Source organism: Diabrotica virgifera, chromosome 1 (assembly GCF_917563875.1).
Source record: "Diabrotica virgifera virgifera chromosome 1, PGI_DIABVI_V3a".
Taxonomy (NCBI): domain Eukaryota; kingdom Metazoa; phylum Arthropoda; class Insecta; order Coleoptera; family Chrysomelidae; genus Diabrotica; species Diabrotica virgifera.
In genome coordinates, this window is record NC_065443.1 from 145,398,818 (window position 1) to 145,413,262 (window position 14,445).

Sequence of the window (14,445 nt, forward strand, 5' to 3'; positions counted from 1 at the left end):
TAACATTGAACGCACCACGGGTATTATGGATAATAACTTTGATACCTTAATAACTACAAGGCTGTCAAATACATTTCTATTGTTTTAGTTGTAATAAATCTTTAGTTGTTGAAAGACCGTAGGCGCAAAATTTCGGACCAATAATCTTTAAACGTATTCATTTTTTTTCGAATCCTGAGAAAACTAATAAATATTTTTGAAAAAATTGAACGCAGAATGAAAGATTACATTATTACCGAGGGCGGAAAGTCCCTTAGAATAAACAAAAAATTTCTTTTAAATGAGATATTTGAAATTAAAAATCACACTTAATATTCTCTTTTCCTTTTACCCCTGTAATATATTAGAATAAAAATTATAGAAGTCTTCAGGGACTTTCGGCCCTCGGTAATAATGTAATCTTTCATTCTGCGTTTAAATTTTTAAATAATACTTATTAGCTTTCTCAGGACTCGAAAAAAATAATGCATTTTAAAAGCATTGACCAGAAATTTTGCGCCTATGCTAGTAATGTAGCTGTACTTAGTTTATTTTGTATTGATTTATTTATTATTTATTTTTCCAGTACCTAGTTTTAGGTAGTTATTACGTTTTAATAAAATAATATTTAAAAGTGTTTTTTTTTTACTTCAATAATTATAATTAATTAATATAACGATCCAAATAATGAAATATTTAGATTTATTTATTTATTTAGAATTTAACACTTACGATAATACAAAATACGAATAATATAATAATAGTAAGTAAATAGTATTTACATACATGAATTGGGTAATAATCAGCTAGGATACGATATTTTCATCTATAAACGAAAATTTTTAAACTATGAAATAGAGAATCCAGTTGATTAAAGGGCCGGTTGTTCGAACGCTAATCAGAAACGGAATCAACTGATCATTATCAAACATTTAATTACTGTCAATGTCAACTTGGATTGGGTTGCTGAAAACATAATTGATTACAATTATGAGATTAATTGATTATTTAATCAATTATGTTAATAATTGTTAGGTTAATTGATAATTAATAATTAATTAATCAATCAATTATGTTAATTATCATAATGATAATTGATTACAATCAACTGATTGGCGTACGAACAACGGATTTTGTTATTTGATGGTTGTTAAGGGGACTAAAAGAATAACATTGGCAACATTGATTTTAATAACAGAATAATTTTTGATCTAGCGTACCTTTTCGTGACAAATCGGGTATTTTTCGAGCGATCATCGGATAATCTAGAGAAATGCGATTGGCAACACTGCTACAAACGCTTAGTTATTGGCGGAATTCGTAAGTTGAAATTTTGAGTAATTGTCGAAAAAACAAAATTTTTGAAGTTTAGTTTTTCCGGTTTTCGGCTATACTGAGCAGTGTGTATGTCTGATCTTTACGGCTTAAACACCATTTGAAAGCTTAACTCAACATTATTGATTTGATGTATTTGCGGTTCTCCTGTCTCTTCTTGATCCGAAGATATATACCCCCAAAAAATATGCCGTTTTGTACCTACCAAGTCTAATAGCTGGCTTATTTCCCCTTTTTAAATAAAAATTGAGTCATAATTCTGAGCTCGGCAATTATTGAATGGTATAACCGATTTTCAAAGTTAAGCATGCGTTGGAAAGGTAATGATCAGTACTATCAGAAGCCGCAAATGCCGGACTTAAATTATTGAAGTTTTTGGGAGTTTTGGGGACGAGAACGAAAAACAGACCCTAAATAGGAAGGACGGTAAAATCCACACCCTTGGACCAAAATGAATGGTTGACATATGAATGGGTGAGTATTTTCCTGAACTTTAAGATGGGAGTTGGCCCAATTTTCAATTCAGTCAGATTTAAAAAATCGAAAATTTCGTGTATATATGTATATTGTCGCATGTAGGGGGGTTTGAGTGTGCGCCACTGGCGAGAACTGCCGTTCTCTGATAATGAATATGAACGCTTATAAGTTTTAAGTAAAGATGAGAGCTTTTTATTTTTGTTAGGCCCATAATATTACAATTGAATTTTGAATTACGCAAACTAAAATAAAAGTTAAATAGTTATTCATTAAAACCAAAATTACCTGAAATATAAATTAACGTTAATGGCCGCTTTATTTTTAATTACACACTAGCTACCTCCATAATACATACCGTTCTTTTCATGTCATTCGAAATGTATGTCGGTTACAAGAGAGATACTCCTACATACAAACGTAGATATTTTTAGATAAAACTTCCGTTGGATATCCCCTCTTCTCTGTTACTTTGTACCGGTCTGATACACATATTAGCTCCTCCCACTTTACCTGAATAGTTTCACACTAAATTAACTATTTTTCTATTCTCGCCTTTTCATGGTTGCATGATTTTTCCCACATTACCTTTCAACCAAGTCAAATAGGTAATTTCCCTCTCGTTGGAATAAGCTAATTATTATCGTCTAGTTGCGAAAAGATTAAAGATCATTTCTATTTTTATTCTAAAGTATTTTTCAATTCAAAACGGAAAATACCATAATTATTATTCGTAGATTTTTTGGTTGAGTTTGAAGTAGTATATTAGTCCAGGGCTCATCTGTTTTGAGATGGACTTTGAGAGGTGACTCAAATTTTTTTGCAGAAATTGCTTGAACATAAATCAAATAATAATATTTGAGTTATCCTCCCTCTCAAAAAGGTCCGGAACATTGTTTAAATAATCAAAATGTCAAAAAATGAAGGAAAAATTCGATTGTTTTCTTCGTTTTTTGATTATAACATTAAAAGTATTCATTTCCGAGAAAAGTTTTACTAACATAAAAGTTGCGTAATTAAATTTCCCACAATATAGAATTAGTTAATTATTTAAAAAATAGTCACTCTAGTTGCAAAATAGCAATAGTTGCGAAAAAAACATACAAAAGCAAGTATTAGCATTTTACATTTTTTAATCATTTATACTACACTTAGGACCTTAATGTTTTATCCAGAAAAACTTTATGATACAGTAAAACAATGCTGTAAATTTCATTAAGATCGGTTCAATAGATTTTGCAAAATAAATTTCGCAATCCAGCTTTCGCAAAAAAAATTCATTTTTTCAAAATGTTACAGGACCGAAAACAAAACAGATGGCAAGTTGAATTTTTTTTTGCTTATAGAAGTGTACTGTACCTTTCATTTTCAATTTGCAAAATTAAAATCGATTAATTACCACGGCGTCAGCAAATTTTTTTAATAAACAAAAATTTTTGGTGCTACGCGCAGGACAGCGGTGTTCGATTCACACAAGTTGATTTCCACCAAAATTTCTTCCAATCTTTATCTAATGTATTATTTTCTTACTCTATATTTTGTTGTATTTTAATATTTTAATTCCACAAAAATCAAACTAATTTTATTATTGTTTGTGAAATATTGTTTAAACAATTGCATATGTTTAAAAATAATAAACTTTTATTCTCTAAGTTAAAATATATGAACTAAGAAAGTTTTTGCTAATAAAAATGTCATTTCAAAGGATAGAGTATGTGTTTTTATTTTGCAATAAACCAATTTATTTATTTATATCGAAATGTAATAAAAATTAAAATTTATCAATCCTTATCTAAGGTCATTGGAATGCCCAATCAGAGTAAACTATCCGCTGTCCTGCGCGTAGCACCAATAATTAATGTTTATTTAAAAAAATTCCTGACGCCGTGGTGTTAATCGATTTTAAATTTGAAAAATTTTATTTTCAGTCCTGTAACATTTTGAAAAAATGAATTTTTTTTACGAAAGCTGGATTGCGAAATTTGTTTTGCAAAATCTATTTAACCGATCTTAATGAAATTTACAGTATTATTTTACTGTATCATATAGTTATTCTGGGTGAAATATGAAGGTCCTAAGTAAATAGCTAGGTCCTGGGTAGCATAAATGGTGTAAAAACGTAAAATGCGAATACTTGTTTTTGTATGGTTTTTTTCGTAATTATTGCTATTTTGCAACAAGGGTGACTATTTTTTAAATTTTTAACCAATTCTATATTGTAGGAAATTTATATACGCAACTTTTATGTCAGTACAACTTTTCTCGGAAATGAATTTGATTAATTTTTTGACATTTTGATTATTTAAACAATGTTCCGGACCTTTTTGAGAGGGAGGATAACTTAAATATTATTATTTGATTTATTTTCAAGCAATATCTGCAAAAAAATGTGAGTCACCTCTCAACGTCCAAATGTACTAATATTTTTACAGATGCGCCCTGGTCTATATATAAAAATCTAACTTTATTTAGCATTTCGGTTTAGAAAATGAAGTACGTGTCAGAATATAAACAAACCGCAAATGTCTAAATTTACTCCTGTTGAGCTGCCCACCCCCTACTTACAAAAATTAAAAAACAAATAGCGCTGATTTATGAGCTCTCATATTCCGCAACCTAAAAATTTTTAGCTCGTCACACTGAGCAGGAATTTAATATTTTAGTGGGGGGGCTGAGTCAACCCCCTCTCTATTTAAAAATAGGGATATTGAATCGATCTTTGCGGCAGAATAAAAGGGTGTAAAGCTAGTTCGCGTCCGTAGTAGAATACTACACGTGCACCCTGGGTAATGCTAAATGAACTAGCACAATAGGCAGCCAGACAATCTAGAATCTCTAGATCTCCTGGCAAGGAACACATTAAAATAATTAAAATAATAAGATATGCCTCCAACCAACAACTTAAAGGGACCTTCTCAGGACCAAGCAACAAAACGACTCGGACCAAGCGTCCGAATATGCCATTTAAATATAGAAGCTATTAGTAGAAGTAAATGTGAGTACCATTAAAAGGTACTCATTGAAAATAATATCGACGTAGTCGCAATTCAGGAAACCCATGTAGAAAACGAGGAACAAATTCTCGCTAGAGGAAGAATTCATGGTTACGATTTACTGGGTGCAACTTACCATCCAGCTTATGGAGTAGCAACCTTTGTACGAAACAAAATAGAAAATGCACACATATGTTCTACATCAGACATAAATAACATTCATACGGTTACCATACAAATTGGCGAAATTACTATCAGCAATATTTATAAACCACCGGCAGTCCTGTGGCCTCCGCATGTTATTCACGCCCACCCACACCCCTCAGTGTATTTTGGAGATTTTAACAGCCATCACGAACTCTGGAAGTATAGACAAAGTGATCAAAACGGCGAGGCTTTGATAAATTGGAGCGAAGGGGCTGGCACGTATTTAGTCTTTGACGCTAAAGATAGGGGAACTTTTCGATCTGCAGCCTGGAGGCGAGAATACAACCCAGACCTATGCTTTGTCTCCACAAACGAAAACAATCAACCCCTGGCAGCTTCACGTACAGTGCTCCCAGATTTTCCACATAGCCAACATAGACCAGTTGTAATAGAAGTTGGCATCAAAATACAAATAATAACACCTTGCCCTCGACCTAGGTGGAACTTTAAAAAAGCAGACTGGGCGACTTTTACTGCGAGATTGGACAAATGTCTCGGATGGATAACCCCAACACCTACAAACTATATGAGGTTTGTTGGCGCAGTTATATCTACAGCGAAGAAAACTATACCCAGAGGATATCGTAGAGATTATGTCCCAGGATGGGATGAAAAATGCGAAAAATTGTATCAAGAATACAACGAAAGCCAAGACCGAGAAATTGCGGACGAACTGCTGCACAGTTTGGATGCAGCCAGACGGCAAAAATGGATGGAAACTGTGGAAAAACTAGACTTTAGTAAATCAAGCAGAAAAGCGTGGTCCTTACTTAGAAAACTTGGTAGTAGCAGACACTCAACTAGAGACAAAGTACCAATAGTTCCCAACAGAGTGGCCTCCCACATTGTAGCAAACTCAAGGGCACCTAGAGATCGTGACCACACCACCAAAGTAAAACAAGACCTAAAAATATTAAAGTCTGCATGCCCGCCTACATCTGAATACTCTGACGAGTTTACTCCCGAAGAAATTACCTCAGCAATATCAGAAATTAAATCTGGAAAGGCACCCGGCTCCGATAAAATACATCCAGAATTTTTACTCCATTGTGGCAAATATGCTAGGAAATGGCTGGCTGATTCCTACACAGATATATTAAAATCAGGAGAAATCCCCCATTTCCTTAAAAAGGCCTCCATTATAGCCATATTGAAACCAGGAAAAGCAAATGATCAACCCCAAAACTACCGACCGATTGCACTGCTGAGCTGTGTCTATAAACTGTTGGAACGCTTAATCCACAACAGAATTAGTAACACCATATTGGAGGCGATACCTATTGAGCAAGCAGGGTTCAGACCTAACCGCAGCTGCACAGATCAGATCCTATCCCTAACAACACATATCGAAGCAGGTTTTCAAAGAAAGCAAAAAACATCCGTTGCTTTCATTGACCTATCAGCTGCATACGACACCGTCTGGAGACAAGGACTAATCTGCAAACTGATCCGTGCCATCCCGTGCCAAAAGGTAACCAAACTCATTGATAGCATGCTCACCGACAGACCTTTTCACGTCACAATGGGCAACTTAAGAAGTGTCCAAATGAAGCTCAGCAATGGACTGCCACAGGGATCTGTTTTGGCACCCTTACTCTTTAATTTATACATCGCGGACCTACCTAGGACAACTTCGCAGAAATTTGGGTACGCTGACGATTGGGCCATTGCAGCAAGACATAATAACATGAATGTTACAGAGACAATACTGACGGATGACCTTGCTGTTATGGGTGAATATTTTCGCAAATGGAGGCTACGGCCCAATGCAACGAAAACTGAAGTGTGCTGTTTCCATCTGAATAATGCCCAAGCCAACAAAAAACTCTCCGTTCACTTTGAAAACAGACTACTCGCTCATAACTCAACACCAAAATATCTTGGAGTGACTCTTGACAGAACCTTAAGTTTTAAGGAACACCTACAAAGAACGGCAGAAAAACTGAAGACGCGAAATAATATAATCCAAAAGCTATGTGGCACCACATGGGGGTCCTCAGCCTCCGTACTCAGATCATCCGCTCTCGGACTCGTATACTCGGCGGCTGAATATGCTTCGCCGGTATGGCTCAATAGCAAACACACGAAGATCATTGACACCCAATTAAACCAGACAATGCGAATGATCTCAGGTACAATTCGACCAACACCGAACTATTGGCTTCCCATTCTGAGTCACATTCCACCGCCTAAACTAAGAAGAAATCATTCTCTTCTCAGAGAATATCGAAAAATCGAGGCTAACCATCAACTACCCATCCACCATGATAAGCTTGATATCGAAATGAAAAGACTGCGCTCCAGATATCCCCCATTGTTAAGGGCCACCTGCCTACATCAGGAACATTTCGACCTCACCAACGCTTGGAGAAGACAATGGGAGAGCGACTCACCACAGGAATCACACCAAATGGCCTGTATCGATCAGAAACCGCCAGGCTTTGAACTGCCCCGCAATACATGGACGGCGCTGAACAGAATAAGGACAGCGACCGGTAGATGTGCTGACAGCTTGCATAGATGGGGAAAGGCCCTTACTCCTGAGTGTGATTGTGGTGCGCAACGGCAGACCATCCGCCACATTATTGAGGAATGCCCCCGAAGGCGATACCCTGGAGTTTTCGATGAGTTCCTGAATGCGACCGAAAATGTTTTACAGTATATTAATACATTAGATGTTCGTTTGTGATACTTCATGTAGTGTTTTATATACTTTTTTTGAAATTATGTGTTCTTGTTGTATCTATGCCATACGATAAATAAATAAATGCGGCAGAATTACGAGCTATTTATGAGCTTCCGAAGTGATATAGTTTCGATTTTTTAGTTCATCCCCTTCGCCTCAAACAACTGTTTAATTGATTCAACTTAAGAGAAACATGCTCGGAAAAACTAAAATATATCATATCGCGGTATTGAAAATTCAAGCTATTTAATTATTGATAAATAATTACTTAGCTAAAATTTTAGTTGAAAATTAAAGATTTTCTTGGAAAAACCCGCATTTTCCGAGGAAAATTTTCGTCGCAGCAAATCGGAAAAACATGTCTCCATGAAGAATTTAATTACGGTCAATTTTTATTTCAGTGTTTTTGGTGTAAAGTTAAAATCTTGGAGTATATATTTGCTATAGAGCAAAAATTGGAAAATGCGACATTTTGTTTATAAAAAAGTACTATCTGCGGACTTTGCATACCTATATTATTAATATGTATATAGAATCATAAGATTCGATTCCAGCAATAAAATTGACGGTAAATAACTTTTCCTTGTATTTCGCTAATTAGCCCAGAGTATATGTAGAATATGTAGAATTCCTATTTAATTGTATTCTGTTTTTAATGTTAACCCTTTACATTAAAAAATTAAAAAACTCGTCGGTTGAACCCCAAACATGGCCGGCGGGTAGTACGAAGAACCCCTAAGATATTATTTATTATGCAAATTATATCATCATCATCATCATCATTGGCTCTACAACCTATGGTGGGTCTTGGCCTGTTCCAGAATCAACTTCAATTCCTTCCTATCTTTCGCCTTCGTTTTCCAATTTCGCACTCCTAACACTCCCAAGTCGTCTTCAACCTGGGCTTTAAATCGTGCTCTGGACCTGCCTCTTCTCCTGAATCCATTCGGTCTCTGGCTAGAAATGTGTTTCGACGGCTCCACCTCATTCATTCTCTCAAGTGGCATAGTCACCTCAGCCCGTTTATTTTGATAGATATCAATACTAGGCTCATTATAAAGGTGATAAAGCTCAAAATTATAGCGTCTACGCCATAATAATCTACGTTTTCCTACACGCCTTTACAATCAAAAAAATTAATTCGTAATATTCATTAACAGTGATTATTGAATAGTATTTCGTTGTAACAACAATTTAATTTTTTGTTTCAACGCTCTTTTAGACATTGATGAATGTATTTGGTTATTGTCACAATGATTGAATAATAATTGTGAAAATAACTAGAGTACATTAATAAATAACATTCAGTTGATTCAGCCAATAAGTTAGTTTCGTATATTTAATAAATAATGTTAATTCTGGCAGCAACTCACTTTCTTGATTTCGTAGATGATAAGCAATTATCTTGTAGTCTAAGAGCTAGTGAACTAGCGGTCGTCCTGTAAGGCTAGAAATTTTTCTAGTGATAATTCATAGCACATCAAGGCTAAAAACCATGACCTGGCAGGCCTCAGCGGTGCACGTGTATCTACCAGGTGAATCGAAAAGTGCAAATTTAGGAGGTAAAATAAACTTTCTCCTGTAAGGTTTAAATTTAAGTATGTGTTTGAGTAAGTCATTTAGAAGAAATGTGTACAATGACAGGCGATTCTGAAGAGCATAAGACCTTGCCAGGCGAGGGGAAAGATTAGGGGTTTTTCCTAAAATTATTCTTTTTGCATCGAACAATTTTTTTTAGGTTTTTTGAATAATTCCAAACAGAAAAGGTCTTTAGTGATTTTTCTCTTAAGTTAATAGTTTTTGTTATATAAGCGATTGAAAATTTTTAACCCTAAATCAGACATTTATCTAAAAATTTCAAAGTTGCCAAGTTAGGTAGATATTCTTTAAACATTGATTGATGAAATCCCAAAGAGTTTTTTTTAATACAATATCGGAAACGTCTTTGTTTTTTAATTGCTAATCAAGCGGGCGCGACACTGTGGTATAAGTGAGGACGTTTGAGTTGGCATAAATTCATTATCTCGAGAATGGGCAAATTTCGAGAGAAATCCTCAGAGAGGTCGTTTTTATTTTTAAATTAGAACTTTTTGGCATATATGTAATACTAGTGACGTCATCCATCTGAGCGTGATGACGTAATCGATGATTTTTTTAAATGAGAGTAGGTGTTGTGTGATAGCTCATTTGAAAGGTTATTTAATTCTCTATTGAATAATATAAACATTAACATAATTATTTATACAGGGTGTACAAAAAAATGTTTATTTATTAAATTAACTTTGATTAAATTTGACAAATAGAAAAAAAAATTTTTTTGTACACCCTGTATAAATAATTATGCTAATGTTTATATTACTGAATAGAGAATTAAATAACCTTTCAAATGAGCTATCACGCAACCCCTACTCCTATTTAAAAAAATCATCGATTACGTCATCACGGCCAGATTGATGACGTCACTAGTATTATATATATATATATATATATATGGCAAAAAGTCCTAATTCAAAAATAAAAATCGACCTATCTGAGGATTTCTCTTGAAATTTGCCCATTCTCGAGATAATGAATTTATGCAAACTCAAACGTCCTCACTTATACTACAGTGACGCGCCCGCTTGATTATCAATTAAAAAAACAAAGGGGTTTTCGATATTTTATTGCAAATAACTCTTCGGTATTTCATCAATCAATGTTTTAAGAATATCTACGTACCTTGAGAACATTGAAATTTTTAGATAAATGTCCGATTTAGGGTTAAAAATGGCCGATTTCGCAATTTTCAAAATTTTCAATCGCTTATATAACAAAAACTATTAACTTAAGAGAAAAATCACTAAAGACTTTTCTGTTTGAAATGTATCAATAAACCTAAAAAAAAATTGTTCGATGCAAAAAGAATAATTTTAGGAAACACCCCTAATCTTTCCCCTCGCCTGGCAAGGTCTTATGCTCATCAGAATCGCCTGTCATTGTACACATTTCTTCTAAATGACTGAACCGCTGAGGCCTGCCAGGTCATGGTTTTTAGCCTTGGTGTGCTATGAATTATCACTAGAAAAATTTCTAGCCTTACAGGACGACCGTTAGTCGGGGGGTTCACTAGCTCTTAGACTATTGGTTTATCGTGACAACGTAAAGATTTCTTTAAAACAATGTACAAATGTTAATATAGATTAATACTTATTTGATTATTCCATAGATGTAAACTAATTGTTGTGACAACGAATGAATTAATCAATCTACTACTGCGTGTAATAACCACAATCAATGCATTCATGGTAACAATAAACGCAGTTGTGGAAACAATAAATGTTTTGCTTGACCATTTGAAATGTAACGGCTTTTCCTTATCGTGATATACCGAGCTTCTCTGTGTTACCATTGCTTAAAAAAGAATTCTTTGTTAAACAATGCTGTTACCTCTGCCGAAGTGCCGAATAATTTCATTTAGTTTCCAAGTGTAATCCATACTGGAAGGAAGTTTTCGTGTGTCTATTATCGTATTCATTTTTTTTTTCGAATCCTGAGAAAACTAATTAGTATTTTTTTAAAATTTAAACGCAGGATAAAATATTACAGTATTATCGAGGGTCTGAAGTCCCTGAGAACTACTATAATAAATATTTTATTAAGTCACAGGGGTGAAAAAAGAAAATTTAGTATGATTTTTAATTTCAAATATACCATTCAAAAGAAACTTTTTGTTTATTCTAAGGACTTTCAGCCCTTGGTAATAATGTAATCTTTTATTCTGCGTTTAAATTTTCAAAAATACTTATTAGTTTTTTCAGGATTCCAAAAAAAAAAAGAATGCGTTTAAAAAGAATTCGATCGAAATGTTGCACGTGCGCTCTCAACAAAGGTTTAAAGTGTTATACATTTTTAAAATCACTATTTCAAATGCTACTTTCAAATTTAAAAAAATCAAAGTTGTGCTGTCACCTAAAGAGAGTTCGTGTAAAGTTCGAAACATTGATGTTATAATATACTTTGATTATTTTAAAAATCGACCTGTCCGAGCGTTTTGCTTATGTGCTAAAAATAAATAAGTTAATTAGAGGGGGGTAACACTTATTCCAACGCACTGTATATGTGAAATCATGAGAAATGACACAGTGTGAAGTCCATTAGGTTTAGGACAAAAAACGGGAATTTGCAAAATTATTATTAATCAATTAATATACATTGAGCTAATATCATGCATTCAGTAATTATTAATGTAAAACACGTTCATAGTAGGAATGAACGAAACTGATTGTAGGAATGAATAGAATGGCTTGTAAGAATATCCGTATTTATTGTGTGAATAAACGGAATTAATTGTAAGAATAAACGGAAATAATTGTAGAAATAAACGAAATTTATTGGATGCATGAACAGTACTTATATGTTAGGAGAAATAACACTGTTATTGACACAACGAATAGTCTTCGTCGGTTAATTAACGACGTTATTGTTTCAATGAATAGTGTTTGTTAACTCAGTGAACAGTGTTCGTAATATCAATAAAGTGATATTATCAATATTATGGTATACATAAAGAAATTATTATAAATTAATAAATGGATGTTCATCCATTCAATAAACGTAATACATTGGATCAACAAACGAACATAATGAATTGATGAACATCGCTTTGTTGTTCCAATAAAACCAAGAATTGGACAAATTTTAAGTATAGCTCTTGTTGTCTGAATTAAAATTTTTATTAATATTATGTATTACCTTTTTCGTTGAGTGTATGGATATGTCTGAGGATTTTGCGTTCAAAATAACCGTTCTTCATCACTTTATTTTATTGTCCACGTTTCTGACGCGTAATTGATTTTGTGACTATGTTTGATGGTAAGAGTTTCTTTAGTCCGTAGTACGCTCTATTTGTTAAATACTACGTCTGTTAATTTCTGCAGTCACTGTATTACTTTGCTCCTTCGAAAGAATGTTCCAACCGTTAGATCTTCAGGTTCTGCTTCTTCTGTAAGTGCCGTCTCTTAATGCAAGCTTGGATATCATCATCACTATCTTTACCTATTAGTCCCTTAAATTCTTCAACCATGACACTCTCCTTCTTCCTATACTCCTTCCGCCTCTTATCTTTCCCTGTATTAGCATTTCATATCGCTGTCCATTCATTATAGTGCAGTCACTGAAGGTGAATATGAGCTATTACCTCCGATTTCGTTGAACCTCCATCGATTTGCACGAAAATTGGTGAGTGGTTAGAGGATATCTCAAGGAACGAAGGTGACATGGTGACAACTTGCGCTTTTACCCTGGGGGTGGATGCCACACCTCCTCCGGGGTGAAAATTATTTTATAAAAAATAACCCCACAATTCGATAAAGCGACAAATTATAAGCAAAATTTGTTATATAAAGTTATTAAAATAAATCAAAACTTTTTGAGTTATTAAAGATCAAAAATTTTAATTTTTCGTGAGAAAAATGCATGTTTTTAACCGATTTTTCATAAATAACTCAAAAACTATAAGTTTTTACAAAAAACTTATTATTGCCAAAATTGAGGCTAATAAAAAATCAAATAAATTCCTTACTAGAAAAAACTTTCAATGTTAACTGAAAGTGAGTTATAGGTAATTGAATGTATATTTCTTTCGTCGAGTACCCAAATCTAAGTATTCAAGCTTAAATACCGGGAAAATGATGCATTTTATAACATAAACTTATTAAACATTTGTCAAAGCTCATTGAAATATCTATCAAATAAGTGCTCGAACAAGTTGATAGCATTAAAGTTTATGCACCAAAAATGTTTCAAAATGTATCTTTTAAAAAATTTTCTAAAAAATGTTATTGTTTTTTTTTTGTAAATAACTCCGTTAAATTTTAAAGTAGCAAATTAATCTAATAACTGGTTAAAATTTTATTCCAAGAGCTATTAAAAAACGTCAAAATAGTCATTTATACCTCTTACTTTTTTAAAAATAAAAGGTTAAATGGCCCCGGTTACATGGTTCTCGCAGCAAAATTGAAATTTTAAACGTTTCTATCTCGGTTATTTTTTACTCTACGAAAATAGTAAAATGGGTAAAGTATTTGTTACAGAAAAAACTAGAATTTAGTTTGGAGTAGAGTATGTTTGGAGTTATTATCAAAAGAAAATTAAAAGTACGATAATTCTAAAAATTCTGATTTTTTAAATTATACTTTGTTTCAAAAATATGCATTCTAAACCGGTCAAATTTGTTGAAATAATTAATTATGATCAGATAAAGAAATTCTTGTGAGGATTACTACAAATTTTAATTTTTGCGGAAATGGCGTATGTTTAGTTTTTAACTTTTTCCTAAAAAAATCGAAAGTGTTCTTTTATTTTCATCATAACTTGCTTAATTTTGATGCTATTAACTTCTACTGAAGCTCATTTGATAGGTATTCCGAAGTACTTTGACAAGTGCTTAACAAGTATATTCTATAAAATGCATCGTTTTCCCGTTATGTAAGCTTGAATACTTAGATTTGTGTACTCTTCGAAAAAAATATACATTCAATTACCCATAACTCACTTTAAAATAACATTAGTTTAGTTCTTTAAGTAGGGAGGGTATTTAATTTTTTGTTGTCTTTAATTTTGGTAATAATAGCTTTTTTACAAAAGCTTTTAGTTTTTGAGTAATACGTGAAAAACAGCTTTAAACCATGCATTCTTTTAAGAAAAAATAAAATATTTGATATTTAATAACTTAAAAAGTATTGATTTATGTTAATAACTTTATATAACAAATTTTGCTTAGAAGTTGCCCCT